The sequence below is a fragment of the Cibotium barometz genome, chromosome 3 (assembly GCF_041138505.1).
Source record: "Cibotium barometz isolate CiBa-2024 chromosome 3, ASM4113850v1, whole genome shotgun sequence".
Lineage (NCBI taxonomy): Eukaryota > Viridiplantae > Streptophyta > Polypodiopsida > Cyatheales > Cibotiaceae > Cibotium > Cibotium barometz.
Window position 1 is genome coordinate 31,048,122 of NC_141048.1, and position 13,252 is coordinate 31,061,373.

Genomic DNA, 13,252 nt, shown 5'->3' on the forward strand with positions numbered 1-13,252 from the left:
CTCATAGGCCCTTAGGGTCTTTTCTAGATGTTAATCTCTCTCTCTCTCTCTCTCTCTCTCTCTCTCTCTCCCCCCCCCCCCCCCCCTCCTCCTCCCTTTTTCGAGAGACTCAGCAGCAGGACTCATCTCAGTGTATCGTCACAGATTTCTTTGACATGCACCCCCGTGCGTCAGAGGCCACCACTCAGACACACAACCCCTTGGTCCCATGCACCCAGGGGGTCAATAGTGAGAAGGCTTGATCCATACTGCAGATGAGATGTCCGTGGCCCTGAGCATCACGATCCTCCGCCCACCAGACGTAGATCCAAGCTGCTCTTCGACACAATGGCAGACTCCCATCGTAGAAGCAAGACATCTTTTCAGCTATCAGATCTGTACTGGCCAACGGTGATACCGAGTAATGGTGATACCGTCCTCGGTATCACCCGCAGCTGATCGTATTGCGAGGCTGTACTAACGTGAAAATGAAAACTCAATTGTATCCAAGGCTCTAAGTGTGTATGGTTAAACAAAGAAGAGAAAGGCTGCATGATCTAGATCAATCACTAGATTAGAAGATGGGTTCTTCAAATGTGTGAGGTGATGTGAAGAGAAACTGTAAGAGTGTGGAAAAAACACCACTCGTCCATGTGATGCTTTGTCAAAGGCTCCTTTTTAACCACTCTGAGTTTGGGTTTTGGGGGGGGGGGGGGGGGGGGTTTGAACAACCTGACTATGCAGTAGCTTTTGGAGCCCCCTGGCTAATAAATACGGTCTCACATGACTCACTATCCAGCAGCTTGCTAGTGGTGCCTTTTGTTGGCTAGGCTGTTTATTGTGGTTGTCCTTTGTATTATGTGCAGGGCATACTCAAAGGCTGCGTTTTTTTGTTTTGTTGGTTCTAACAGTTTTTTTAAGAAGTGTATCACGGTCATTTGGGCCACATTCACCACTTGATGCTTACTCTTGAACACATGTTGATGTCTATGGTTTTTACTTGTTCTTGCAGACACAACAACTAAGGCAAGGCCATGTTCCCTACACCAGCACTGTTGGCGCTCTTCATAGAATATATGCTGAGGAGGGTATTCGTGGCCTCTATAGGTATGTTCAAGATATTGCTTCTTGTTTTATGGTCCTTAGCAAAGGGTTTATGATTTTGATACGCAACGGCCAACCTCATGTTGTGTTATCCTTTTCTTGGCAGTGGGATTGTACCAGCGCTGGCAGGAATAAGTCATGTAGCAGTCCAGTTCCCTGTATACGAGTCATTAAAAGAACACTTTGCTGAGAAAAGTAAGCCAACATGTCTGTAAGATGTTGCAATTCATTGAAAGTTGTTTTGTTACCACTGATTTAAGTTTTCTGTTTAAGTGCTGGCATTCTATATATGAGTTGAGAGCAAGGAATACAATCAAGATGCGTGTTTTTAAATAACATCAAGCTTGACAAATTTTGTAAGTGACAATTGAATTAATAGCAAAAGGTGTAATGGCTTACAGTCAAGGACCAAAGGTTCAATTTGAGACATAGGCCTTATAAGTTATGGTCCAGTGTATTGGGTGCTTGTATCCTGTAGATCTTAATTATTTACTTGATCAACAACACAATGCAAAAATGAATAGATGGAGGAGTTGTGCCTGTGTATGAATGCTATTTATCTGTGCTCAATACACCAAGAATTTGTCAAGTTTAAAACTTTGCAAGTACTTGGGGACACTCTTCCCACGGTACTAGATTGTTTGGCCAATGTGTGGCCAATCATGATTGTCCTATAGTTATTAGGATCAAGTGGATCTCCGGCTTTGAGAAATGGGGGTGATGGTGTTAGTGGACCAAGAGGGTGGAAATCCTTCATAAAGGGCTCTATTGGGCATGTGCGCTAGTAGGGTGCCAGGGTATCATCGGCATGTGAGATGTAATTGGCAATGAGTCCCTCGTGATCTTGGGCCTGCCCATCATGTAGTCTATGGATGGCCTTGAGGACCATACCCTTTGTTAAGGTGGAAGTGGTGGGGTGGGGATCTGGAGGTGGGGGTAGAGGTGGCAGATGGGGGATTTGATAGAGGGAGCATGCGTATTTGTGCCATGTGTCCGGGCCGTGGGGGGGTGATGTTCTTGGAGTTTCCTCCAAGCCTCTTTGCAATTCTCGGCCCGAAGACGAGTCAATATAATTCATAGAACTCCCATTTTTTGCGTTGGGTGAGGTGTTGAGAAATCTATTGCACTTGGAGCTTCGTGATTTGCCCAATGTGTACCTCGTGCTTAAGATGGGAGAATGTGGCTCGGTATTCGTCATCATACCAACAGTTATGGGGCATAGAACGGCATGGTGGCTTGGTTGTAGACTGCCCTGTGTAGATGAAAGAAGTGGTGGTGGATGTGGAGAATGCTGGTGAGCTGTGATGTGAGGGTGGGTAGGGGGATCTAAGGATCCACATCCTAGAGGTGGTGGTAGATGTGGTCGGAGTAAATTGAGTGATCAAAATGGACTTGGGTGTAAATTTGAGATGGGGGGTGATGGCGGGGAGACGGGTGGTGTGTAGGTAAGAGTGAAAGAGAGGTAGGCATGGTTGGCTTCAAAGAGGGGTGGTGGAATGGAGAAGTCGGGGAGAAGGTGTGCCAAAGCCGGAATCCCATCAAGTAGTCCACGATGCTACTGTCATGCCTCAAAGGGACTTCGTTGTAGAGTAAGAAAGAGATCCTTATATTAGTTAAAAACAACAGCTAGTGTAGATGCTCAAGACCGTGGTAAGAGGCAATAGAGACAAGGGAGGAGGGTGGTTCCCTCCATAACTAGCTGCTTTCAAATAGAACCCATCTCATGCAAGGGGGAGGGGGGGAAAGCCACACTGGCGGCCTGTTATTCTAAGTGATCTCGCTTGCCTGATTAGAGAGAAAGGGGCCTGGGCACCAAGTGGGCAAAAAAGCCTGGTGCCGTCTACACATGCGATCCGAACCACCCTTGCCTCCTTGTAGGAGAGAGTGGGACCCGGTCTCAGTCACCCAAGCTACATCACCCTAGGTGATGTGCGGCTTGGACCGGTACGTTTGGACCGTACCATCATGTAGAGGCAAAGGGATCCTCTACCAAACATGTTGCACTTTGGGACAAGGGTAAAAACAAAGGAATCCAACAAGGAAATGCACATGGAAGCCCTCCACAACCAGACACAACAACAAAATTGTTCAGTTGGGTAGAAGGAACAATAAAAAAAATCCCACATGGGAATGCAACATGCTCGCTGAAGCTGCGCTCCCCCCCTGCTCGCGCTTGACTGCATGCCTTCTCCCCGCCATCGCGTCTGCTCACCCCCCCTCTCCCCCCCCCGCTTGCACTTGCGCTCCCCCCCCCTTTCCTTGTCCTGCGCGCCCCAGCGCTGCAGCGCCCGCCCCTGCTCCTCCTCCTCTCCTTCGCGCCCCCCCGTTTGTCTTCAGCGCCTCGCCCCCCTTTTCTCGCCACCGTCGCCTTATCTTCCCCCCCGCCCCCTGTTGCGCGCTGTTTTCGCCTCCCCCCTTGGGGGTTTTTTTTTGTCTTCGTCGCCTTGCCTCCTCTTTTTTTTCCTGATTTTTCCGTCCCCTGGTTTTGCCTTCCGCCTTCCCCCTCCGCCCTTTGTGTGCAGCTCGGCTCTTGCAGGACTCTCCGCTTTCGCTCCGCCCTCGACTTAGCTTCAGACACTGATGGAGGCTCCTCCCGCTCCACCTCAGAGGGACTCTCCCGCAGCCCCCTCGCCCGCCCCTGAGGATACCCCCATCAGACTTTTTCTTTCGCCAGAAGAGGAAGCGAGCCTCGCCGCAGAGGTGGAACGCCTCCAGGCACACTCCACCATTTGCCGTATAGTCGGCACTCGCCCCAGGAGAGGGGAGATCCGGGATCTTCTCCAGGCCCGCCTTCTTGCAGATGTGGGCAAGATCCTGGACGTTCAGTTACTGGGCCATGGTCACTACCAGATCGAGTTCAAGACTGCCCAGAGCATGGCCAAGGTCCTAGCCATGAGTCCCCTAGACATCAGGGGAGCTCGGGCATTCTTCAGACCTTGGCAGCATGGCTTTGACCCAGCAGCGGCCGAGCAGGGAGAGCGTCTTTTCCATGTTACAGTTTGCTTCCTTGGACTCCGCCGTGAGTACCTGCCGCTCCTTTCTAGGCTAGGAGCATTGGTGGGTTCGGTGCTAGAGACTGGCCCCACAGCAGCTTCAATGGTGGCCAGAGCAGCTGGGCTACCTTCGGTCAGAGTTTTGGTTCCTGACATCTCCTCCCTTCCGAAGGTCATTCAGCTACCTCGGATAGGGGGGGGATGGATTGATTAGAGAGTGGAGTTCTCGGGGCTCTCGAACCAGTGCTTTATTTGCAGGCAAGTCGGCCATGTGGCCAAGGCCTATCCTCACAGATGCGGCTCGGCATGCAGCCTCCGGGACACTTGCTCAGGCCACAGATACCTCGGAGTGGCAGCTTGGACAGGGGCGCCGTCGAGGGAGACAGCCACAGCAGCACGCCCAGAGACCGATGCAGCAACAGCCACAGTCTCAGCATCACTGGGTTCCCATGAGGAACAGCTTTGCTCCCCTACAGGAGGAGACCCCTGCGACGACTGAGGACCAGGAGATGCCAGCACCCCCTCCTTCACCCCCCCACCCCATCCCCCCCTACCGCCTCGCTTCCACCTTCTCCGCCTCCCGTCCCCGCTCTGGTTTCGGCAGCGGCTCCTTCTCCACCCCCCTCCCCCCCCCCCCCCCCCCCTCCTCCCCCCCCGCCCGCCTCAGCTCCCCGGGAGGCCTTGGCAGTCCCCTGGCGTTCACCTGCAGTCAGGAGGGCTCTGAGCACCGATCTTGATCGAGCACCGCAGAGGAGACTTACCATGCCGATTCGGGCTTCACGGATATCCAGTCGGCTGAGTCGCCTCGGCACTAGACAGCGCTCGGAGGCTTTTGATTACTCCTTCACACGGCTTTTTGGAGCAGAGGCCCCCCATGAGCCAGCACCCATCCGAGTTCATGTAGTGATACCTCCGGGCCGCGGGGAGGAGGCACTTGATTCAGCGGTGGCCTTCTCGTTCCCTCTCTGTGGCCCTTGTGATCGGGAGTGGACTCTGGAGCTCGCTCTTAGCACCTTGAAGACTCAGGTAGTTGAGTTTTCTCACCATGTGAGCGATCTGGAGGTGACAGATGTGATAGGCCGACTATGGGAGTTGGCTCATTTTTTCTTGGATCCCGGGAGTGTGGATGCCTCAGGGATTCGTCATTTGGTCATTCGCATAGTGGCAGACTTAGCACGCGACCCTGGATATGTATGTATACACGAGGTTGCTCTGTCTGAGCGGGAGGCAGTCGCCATGGGTCACAGCCACTGACGCCTGATCCGTGATTCTTGCAGTACATCGGGTGGGCAGATTCGCAGCCGCTCGGATGGGGACTACTCTCCATCCAAGCCGCTTGCGAAGGCCCGCCGTACGACTGAGACAGCATCCACCTCAGCAGGTCATCCATGAGGATCATCTCATGGAATGTACAGGGCCTTGGCGGAGCACATTTTATACGCTATCGTGGTTGCTTGAGGCAGGAGCTTCAGAGATACCTGGTTGGTGGCAGCATTGATATTTTGTGATGCAGGAGCACCACTTGGGTGAGAGCAGGATCTGGAGATATGGTTCGGTGATGCCTGGTAGATGGGACACCTTTTGGTCTGCAGGGTTTGGTCCTTTGGGTGGACAGGGAGGAGTATGCATGGTCATTGCAGATGTATGGCGGCAAGCCATTGTGGATCGAGGGATCATTGTGCCTGGTAGAGCACAGTATGTCATTCTGAGGATGCATGATGAGCTATTGGGCGTGCTCAACGTCTATGCGCCCAACCATGCTAGTGCCAGAGCAGAGTTCTGGACCCAGGTTACGGATGCATTGCCAGAGGCTGCACATTGGTGTGTCGGGGGAGACTTCAACATGCTCGAGGACCCGGCCGATAGGGTGGGAGGCAGTCATGTTACAATGCACGGCACGGAGCTTGCAGCTTGGGAGCGGTTTTGCATGTCACTGAGGATCACTGATGTATGGCAGCATGGGGCCTTCTCCCGCTCTCAGGACAGTCTTAGTTTCTCTCGGTCGGATCGTCGACAGGGAGGGACTAATCTATCACGGATTGATTGCTTTTATGTGGGCGACTGGTTAGGGGAGCGAGGGGGCTCCGTCGGCATTCTCGCTGGCACCTCATTTTCAGATCATGCGCCAGTTATCTTGACATTTGAGGAGAGGACACGGGAGCCCAGCTTGCAGTTGAGGATCCCAGAGAGGGTACTTACAGATCCTAGTCTCGCTGAGGACATTGAGAGAATCTGGCATGATAGTCAGTGCTCTGACCAGGATGCAGCAGGCCAGTGTGCCCAGGGACTCATCGAGCTTAGCTCTTTTCTGCACGCTGCAGCTTTGACACGGCTGGGAGAGATTCGCGAGCGGGAGCATCGGCTGAGACGTAGCCTTGCTTCGCTTCAGCGCCATCAGGAGCAGCAGCCTGCATGTGAGTGCGTGGCATCCCAGCTGAGCCAGGTACGCCAGGAGGTTAGAGAGGCAGAGGAGCAGAGACATGAGTTTTACTATCGTCGCCAGGTCTCTCAGTGGACGCAGCTTGGTGATAGAGTGACTGGGGAGTTTTTTGAGATTACTGGACCCCGCCATGCTCGAGCAGGAGTCCGTCAGCTTGGGAGGCCGGATGGATCGGTAGCTACTGAGCCCGGGGAGATCAGAGCCATTGCCACTGGATTCTATAGAGACCTGCTTTCAGTGGAGCCAGCCACTGAGGATCGGGATGCTAGCAGACAGACTGTGTGGACCCATGTGCAGAGGAGGGTCACAGATCGTATGCGTACAGTTCTTGGTGCGCCTCTTTCAGAGGTTGAGCTTGCTGAGGCCTTGAGGGTCCTGCCGCGACATAGTTGCTAGTTGCCCAGGGGAGGACGGACTGACGCCTGCCTTTTTTATGCTCTATTGGGACCTTTTGGGGCCAGCCCTCCGCAGGGGCTTTCAGTATGTTTTGGACACTGGGGTGATGCCACAGAGCTTTTCAGAGGGCTTGATCTTTCTTATCCCCAAGGGGGAGGGAGTATCAGATGATATTCGGCATTGGAGACCTATTACGATCCTCAATACTGTCTACAAGGTCTTAGCAAAGGCCTTGAGTTTGAGGATCTAGCCCTTCCTGGGGGAGTTGATTCATGCTACCCAGACAGGATTCGTTAAGGAGCGCAGTATCCTTGATAACATCTTCACCTTCTGGGAGGCGACGGCCCGAGCTAGATTTCTTGGTGAGGACTTGGTCGTGATTTCTTGGTGAGGACTTGGTCGTGATGCTTCTCGATTTTGAGAAGGCATACGATAGAGTCGATTAGGGTTTCTTAGAGGGCACTATGCTTCGCCTCGGCTTTGAGCCAGGTTGGATTAGAGGGGTGGCGGCTCTGTATTCCACAGCTCGTAGCCAGGTGTTGATTGCAGGAGGACGGGGGCCGAGTTTTGAGCTGACCAAATCAGTCCGCCAAGGGTGTCCCCTCGCTCCTTTTCTTTTTCTCTTTTTTGCGGAGGCTATGAGCATGTATTCGACGGCAGAGGAGGTTGGTTTGAGAGGACTCCAGCTCCCAGTCCGGGGGGAGGACCTGCTCGATGCTGAGTTTGCAGACGACACGGGCTTATTTTTGCATGGCCAAGAGGCCAATCTTCTTCGGGCAGAGCAGTCGCTCCAGGTTTTTAGTGCAGCTTCGGGAGCATTGATCAATTGGCGCAAGACAGTGGCCTTTTGGATCAGTAGCACTCCCACTCCGGCATGGAGCCCGGACCCCGGTTTTAGATGGATTCCTCCTGGCACAGCAGTGCGGTATTTGGGATGCCAGATTGGACTAGATTTGTCACCTGAGCAGCAGATTGCCCCGCTTCTTCTGAGCATTCGGAAGAAGCTTTTATATTGGAGTACAGCTCGACTATCCTTGGCTGGGAGGGTGGTGGTGGCAAATCAGGTGCTGTTAGCGACCATGTGGTACATTACGTCTTGCTGGATCTTCTTGAGCTCTTGCATCAGCCAGGTACAGAGGCTGATCAGGGACTTTCTTTGGTCAAGGCGGGACGGTCAGCCAGCCCGGGCAAAGGTTGCATGGGCAGTTATTACACTTCCGCTGGCTCAGGGAGGCTTGGGCATTATAGATCCAGTCGATCAGAGTAGAGCCTTATTGGGGAAGCTTATTGTTCGGGGGCTGCTTCCAGGCGCTGAGCCTTGGAAAGAGCAGCTCTTGCAGCGGCTGCAGCCTCGGTGGACACCAGAGATTCGATGGATCTTCATAGAGATGAGGAGGACAGGTCTCAGTAGAGGATGGGAGGATAGATTTGCTTTGAGCATCCTGAGAGCTTGGGAGCTGCTGAGACCGTGGCTCTCTCAGCGACCTCCTTCTTGTGTTGAGGAGCGGGCCAGACAGCCGCTCATCTGGAGCCCGGCGGTTCGCACAGAGCAGGGTCATATGCTGGGTTCTCGGCCTCGTCTAGCCTGGGACGCTTTGGCGGCAGGCCTAGCACGTAGTTTTGGAGACTGGCAGGCCTTTTGCAGTCTCCCAGAGGAGATCGAGGTGGAGAGGTTGAGTCACTTCAGAGGGGGGTTGATTATGAGGGATGACATTCAGGAGGCACTCACAGAGGAGTGGTTCACGCCTATCGAGCTAGTGGCCCCACGGTGGATGGGAGCCTTTACACAGTTGGAGATCTTGATTGCTGTCAGAGCTTGCACTGAGGATGGCAGATGCCTCTACTATGAGATTCAGGATGAGGGCAGACTTCAGAGAGTGGAGGTGGAGTCGCCTTTGGTTGCAGAGTGCACCTTTCAGAGGAAACGGGTAGTGGCCGCCGCTTCTCGGAAGTGGCATATTGACCCAGACCCTGCAGATGTGCTCCCGGATTGGCGCATTTGGGCATATGCAGCGCGTCCCTTGGCCCGGCTACAGTGGGACCCTGGGGAGTACGAGTGGCATGATCCTTATGCATCCCTTGAGGCCACAGAGATCACCTTTTTCCAGTATACTGTTCGGCTGGGGCGGCATATTTTGACGGCGAGGAGGATGGTCTCTCCAGCTGCAGCGGGGCACTGGCGGCTACAGGGACTCTCACAGGAGTTCCTGGAGGATTTTTGGACCTGGCACTGGGCTAGTCGACAGGCCCGCAGGATCTCGACTTTCTAGTGGGCTGGTCGCCCACAGGGGCTCAGCAGTTGGCACCTGGCTTGTCTACAGCGGTCTTCCGGCGGCCTGCGTCCGATGCGGCCACCCTATGGAGACACAGAGACATTGCCTATGGGATTGCCCTCAGGCGCAGCAGATTTGGCTGCGGATGCTGCGTATTCTGGCCCCCCTCTCTCCAGAGGGTATGTTTACGTGGGGTGCCGTTGCTTGGTTGACTTCGTCAGGGCCTGTTATGGGCTATGAGATGGAGCAGGACAGTCAGGCCATCAGATTCATTAGGGGCCAGCCTCGCCTTGTTCCGTCACCGGATTTCTCATCCGCCAGCTGGACACAAGAGAGGGATTTACGATGGGAGCTCCTCAGCAGCCTCATCATCTGGTTCACCTGGAGGGCCTGGTGTTTCAGGGCCTCTGAGGGGATACTGGAGCCACCAGCAGAGACTGTACGGGGGATTTGGCAGGAGTTGATCCACACCCTACGAGGACAGTATGATCGCATCCGGGGCGACTCGGATGAGGCGATCTTGCGGCGCCTTCTATACCCTACACGCGGGATTCCCTCGTTGGCATTACAGGCCACCTGTTTGGCTTTTCCCCCCTCTTATTGTATGATTTAGCCCCTCAGTTCTTTGTACTGATGCTTGTACTTTTTAGCACCTAGGGAGAGTCTCCCGGGCTGCCTTGCTTTGTTCACTACTCTGTTTCTCTCGTGAGCAAGAGAGGATCTTTTGTAGCCCTATGGGCGTTTTTATATAACTAATGAAAGGATCTTTTCTCGGGAAAAAAAAATAAAATTAAAAAAAATCCCACATGGAACAAAAAATGACTACATCAACAAATGACCAAAAGTGCCCAGGTGACCCCTTGGTTCTCATGTGATGACTAACACTTTCACGCGTGAGCGTTTCACGATTAACACTTTCATGCCTAAGCATTTCACGCCAGAGTGTTTCACGACTAACACTTTCATGCCAGTGCGTTTCACGCCTGAGCATTTTCACGGAACAATTCCTTCACCTTCACGGCCTCACCTTTCATGGCCTACACATTAACTGACTATTAACCAACCAATGGATTGCTCATACACTAACACTCTCTTCAACTATACTAAATTATTCCCACTGAATTACTTACCCAAAAAAAAAGAGAAAAAAAAGAGAGAATAATATCAACCCCACCAGATATTCGACTGATCTTATGTGCATGATATACAGATGTCGGCTTCGCAGTCTAAAGCCCACGAGCACCTATCTACCACTCAGGCAAGCATTAGAGAGAGATATTAGCAAGAGGATTAGCAAGAGAAAGAATCTATTGCACAATGGGAGAGTCCTTTATATTATGAGTGATATTCACTTATATAATTGGCCATAAGTGTTCACACTCACCTCTTAAACTGTGTGGCTGGTCGGGCACTTTAGCCTCATAAGAGGCCTAATGCTATTACAATGACCACTCTCATAATATATCCATGAATTACATCACTTGGGACTTGATCCTAACTTACTACCACACACTATTGAAGCAAAAATCATCATAAGTATTCCATTAGACCATTACGGGTACCCGTCCAAGTTGTAAATTTGGACACCATTGCTTCATATCTTGAATGTATAACCTTTTGGTTGTATCTACCTTGACTCATTGATATAAGATAATGGTGGTAGCTCTTGTTAACCCTAGGAATGGGTTAAAAGATTAGCATGATGGAGGCAAAACACAAGGTGATGATGATCATGTTGGTAAATCAAACTCAAGAGGACTAAAATGTGTAGGGGTGATAGCATTAGTTCACATGGTGAACATAGGAATAGAGGTGTGCTTAAGAGTGTGCTAGTGTGAGTGATCTAATCTATGATGTATGGCAGTATGCCCATGTGTGTGTAGGCTAGAATCTAGGAGAGTACAAGTGTGGTGTGGAGAGAATCGTGGAGTAATCAGGGGAGAGATTATAGGATCTGGATTCCATCGTTGTAAAAATCTCTTGCCTATATATTCAGGCTCTCTCATGAATAAAGTATGTGTTTTTGCGTGCCTAATACTGCTTACGTTGCCTCCATTGTAACATGGTGTCTTAGGTATGTTTCCTTAGGCCTTCCGCATCGTTTCCACTCCAAATGGCTTGTAGTTCATCAGGTCGTTAGCCTTTAATCGCTGCCGTTAGGTGCACTAATCACACTTCAGCGGCAGCAGTAGCCCGACATCGTGCTTGACACAGCTGGGCGACGTCAAAACGCAGCTGGGCGACCTCACAACAGCTGGGCGACGTCAAAACGCAGCTGGGTGACCTCACAACAGCTGGGCGACGTCAAAACGAGCTGGGCGACTTCAAAACGCAGCTGGGCGACCTCACAACAGCTGGGCGACGTCTAGGAGCAGCTGGGCAACTTCAAAACGAAGGCATTCAGCACGTATGAACTTCAGAAGCTGAGTATTCAGCCTGCAAATGAAAAAAACCAGTCGTAATGCTGTTCCTGCTTCTTCCCTCCAGCAGGGCGACCTCATTTGCTGCCCATCCATGCCCTTGAAGTCAAACAGTGGACTGATCTTCAAAAGAGAGAAGTAATGCTGTTCTTGAGTATGTCATTGCATTTGGAAAATATTTAATTACTGCTGTATCAAGTTCTTTTCAAATGACAAGCTCCTGCTGTTCATCTAATGAGGCATATGTAAAGAAGACCAAGTCAAAAAGGCGAGCCAAGTATCAAGTCAAGAAGACTCCAGCCAAAAGACTCTGGGAGTATCAGACAAAGGAAACAAAACCATTTGGATATCACTATGCCAAAAGTCTTGGTTTCTCAGAGTTCCTTGCTATGAACATGCATTTGTATGAGGATGGTGATTTCTTCTGCCCCCAAGAAGACTAGTTCTTTCCGTTAATTCTTGGGTGTTTGTCAGGAGCTTTAGACATTGTTTTCTCGTTTCTTTCTGGTCACGATGCCTTCAAAGGATAATGATTTAAGCTTCAAGTTCTCTGGAACTTCATTTCATACATGGCAAACTAGGATCAAGTTGGTCCTCATGAAGAAAAGTTTATGGAATATTGCAAATGGAATGGAGAAGAAACATCGGGATCCTGCTCAAGCCAATGTGTGGGAAGTTCACGATGACAAAGCACAAGCCATAATCAAGCTAGAATTGGATGACACTTACATCCATCATGTGGATGAATGCAATAATGCCAAGGACACTGGGATGTTCTGAATACACTCTTTGGATCCAAGTCAAAGAGTTCTAAGTTTGGACTTCTGGTTGAATTTTTCCGTCTTGAAATGAAGCCTCAAACCTCACTTGCTTCTCATTTAAATTACATGAAAAGTCTCCTGACTCAACTTGCGGGTATTGATTTACGCATTGATGAGGATGTCTCCATTGGTGTATTGCTCAAATCTCTTCCTAGTCCTGAATATGACAATGTTGTAACAACCCTCACCAATATGCCGGATCCGAAACTAGTAGAAATTGAAGCTTCTTTGCTTGAGGAGGAGAAGAAGAATAAGTTCAAGCAAGAATCTCCAAAATCATCTGTAAGAGAAGATGTACTGTACCACAACAAGGGATTCTCTGGCAAAGGGAAATACAAATATAATGACACTATCATTTGTGACTTCTGCCACAAGCCAGGCCACAAAGAGAAGGATTGTTTCTCAAGGAAGAAAGCTCAAAGGGCCTATCTCATGTGCATCCCGACAATGAAGAACATGTTGAAGAAGAACAAGAGCATCAAGAGGTGATAGCATTAGTTCACATGGTGAACATAGGAATAGAGGTGTGCTTAAGAGTGTGCTAGTGTGAGTGATCTAATCTATGATGTAAGGCAGTATGCCCATGTGTGTGTAGGCTAGAATCTAGGAGAGTACAAGTGTGGTGTGGAGAGAATCGTGGAGTAATCAGGGGAGAGATTATAGGATCTGGATTCCATCGTTGTAAAAATCTCTTGCCTATATATTCAGGCTCTCTCATGAATAAAGTATGTGTTTTTGCATGCCTAATACTGCTTACGTTGCCTCCATTGTAACAGATCAATGCCCAAAGAGACGAGGCATTTAAAGTACATGTGCGCATCTTTTG

General features: G+C 50.8%; 1 pseudogene across 1 annotated transcript in view; it reads left to right on the top strand.

The window, feature by feature from the left end:
* Positions 1-13,252, top strand: part of LOC147639941 (nicotinamide adenine dinucleotide transporter 1, chloroplastic-like) — a 96,468-nt pseudogene that overhangs the window by 53,477 nt on the left and 29,739 nt on the right. Inside the window, exons 7-8 of the transcript XR_015262198.1 lie at positions 992-1,086; positions 1,190-1,278. The product of XR_015262198.1 is annotated as a nicotinamide adenine dinucleotide transporter 1, chloroplastic-like (transcript). The remainder of the gene's footprint in view (positions 1-991; positions 1,087-1,189; positions 1,279-13,252) is intronic.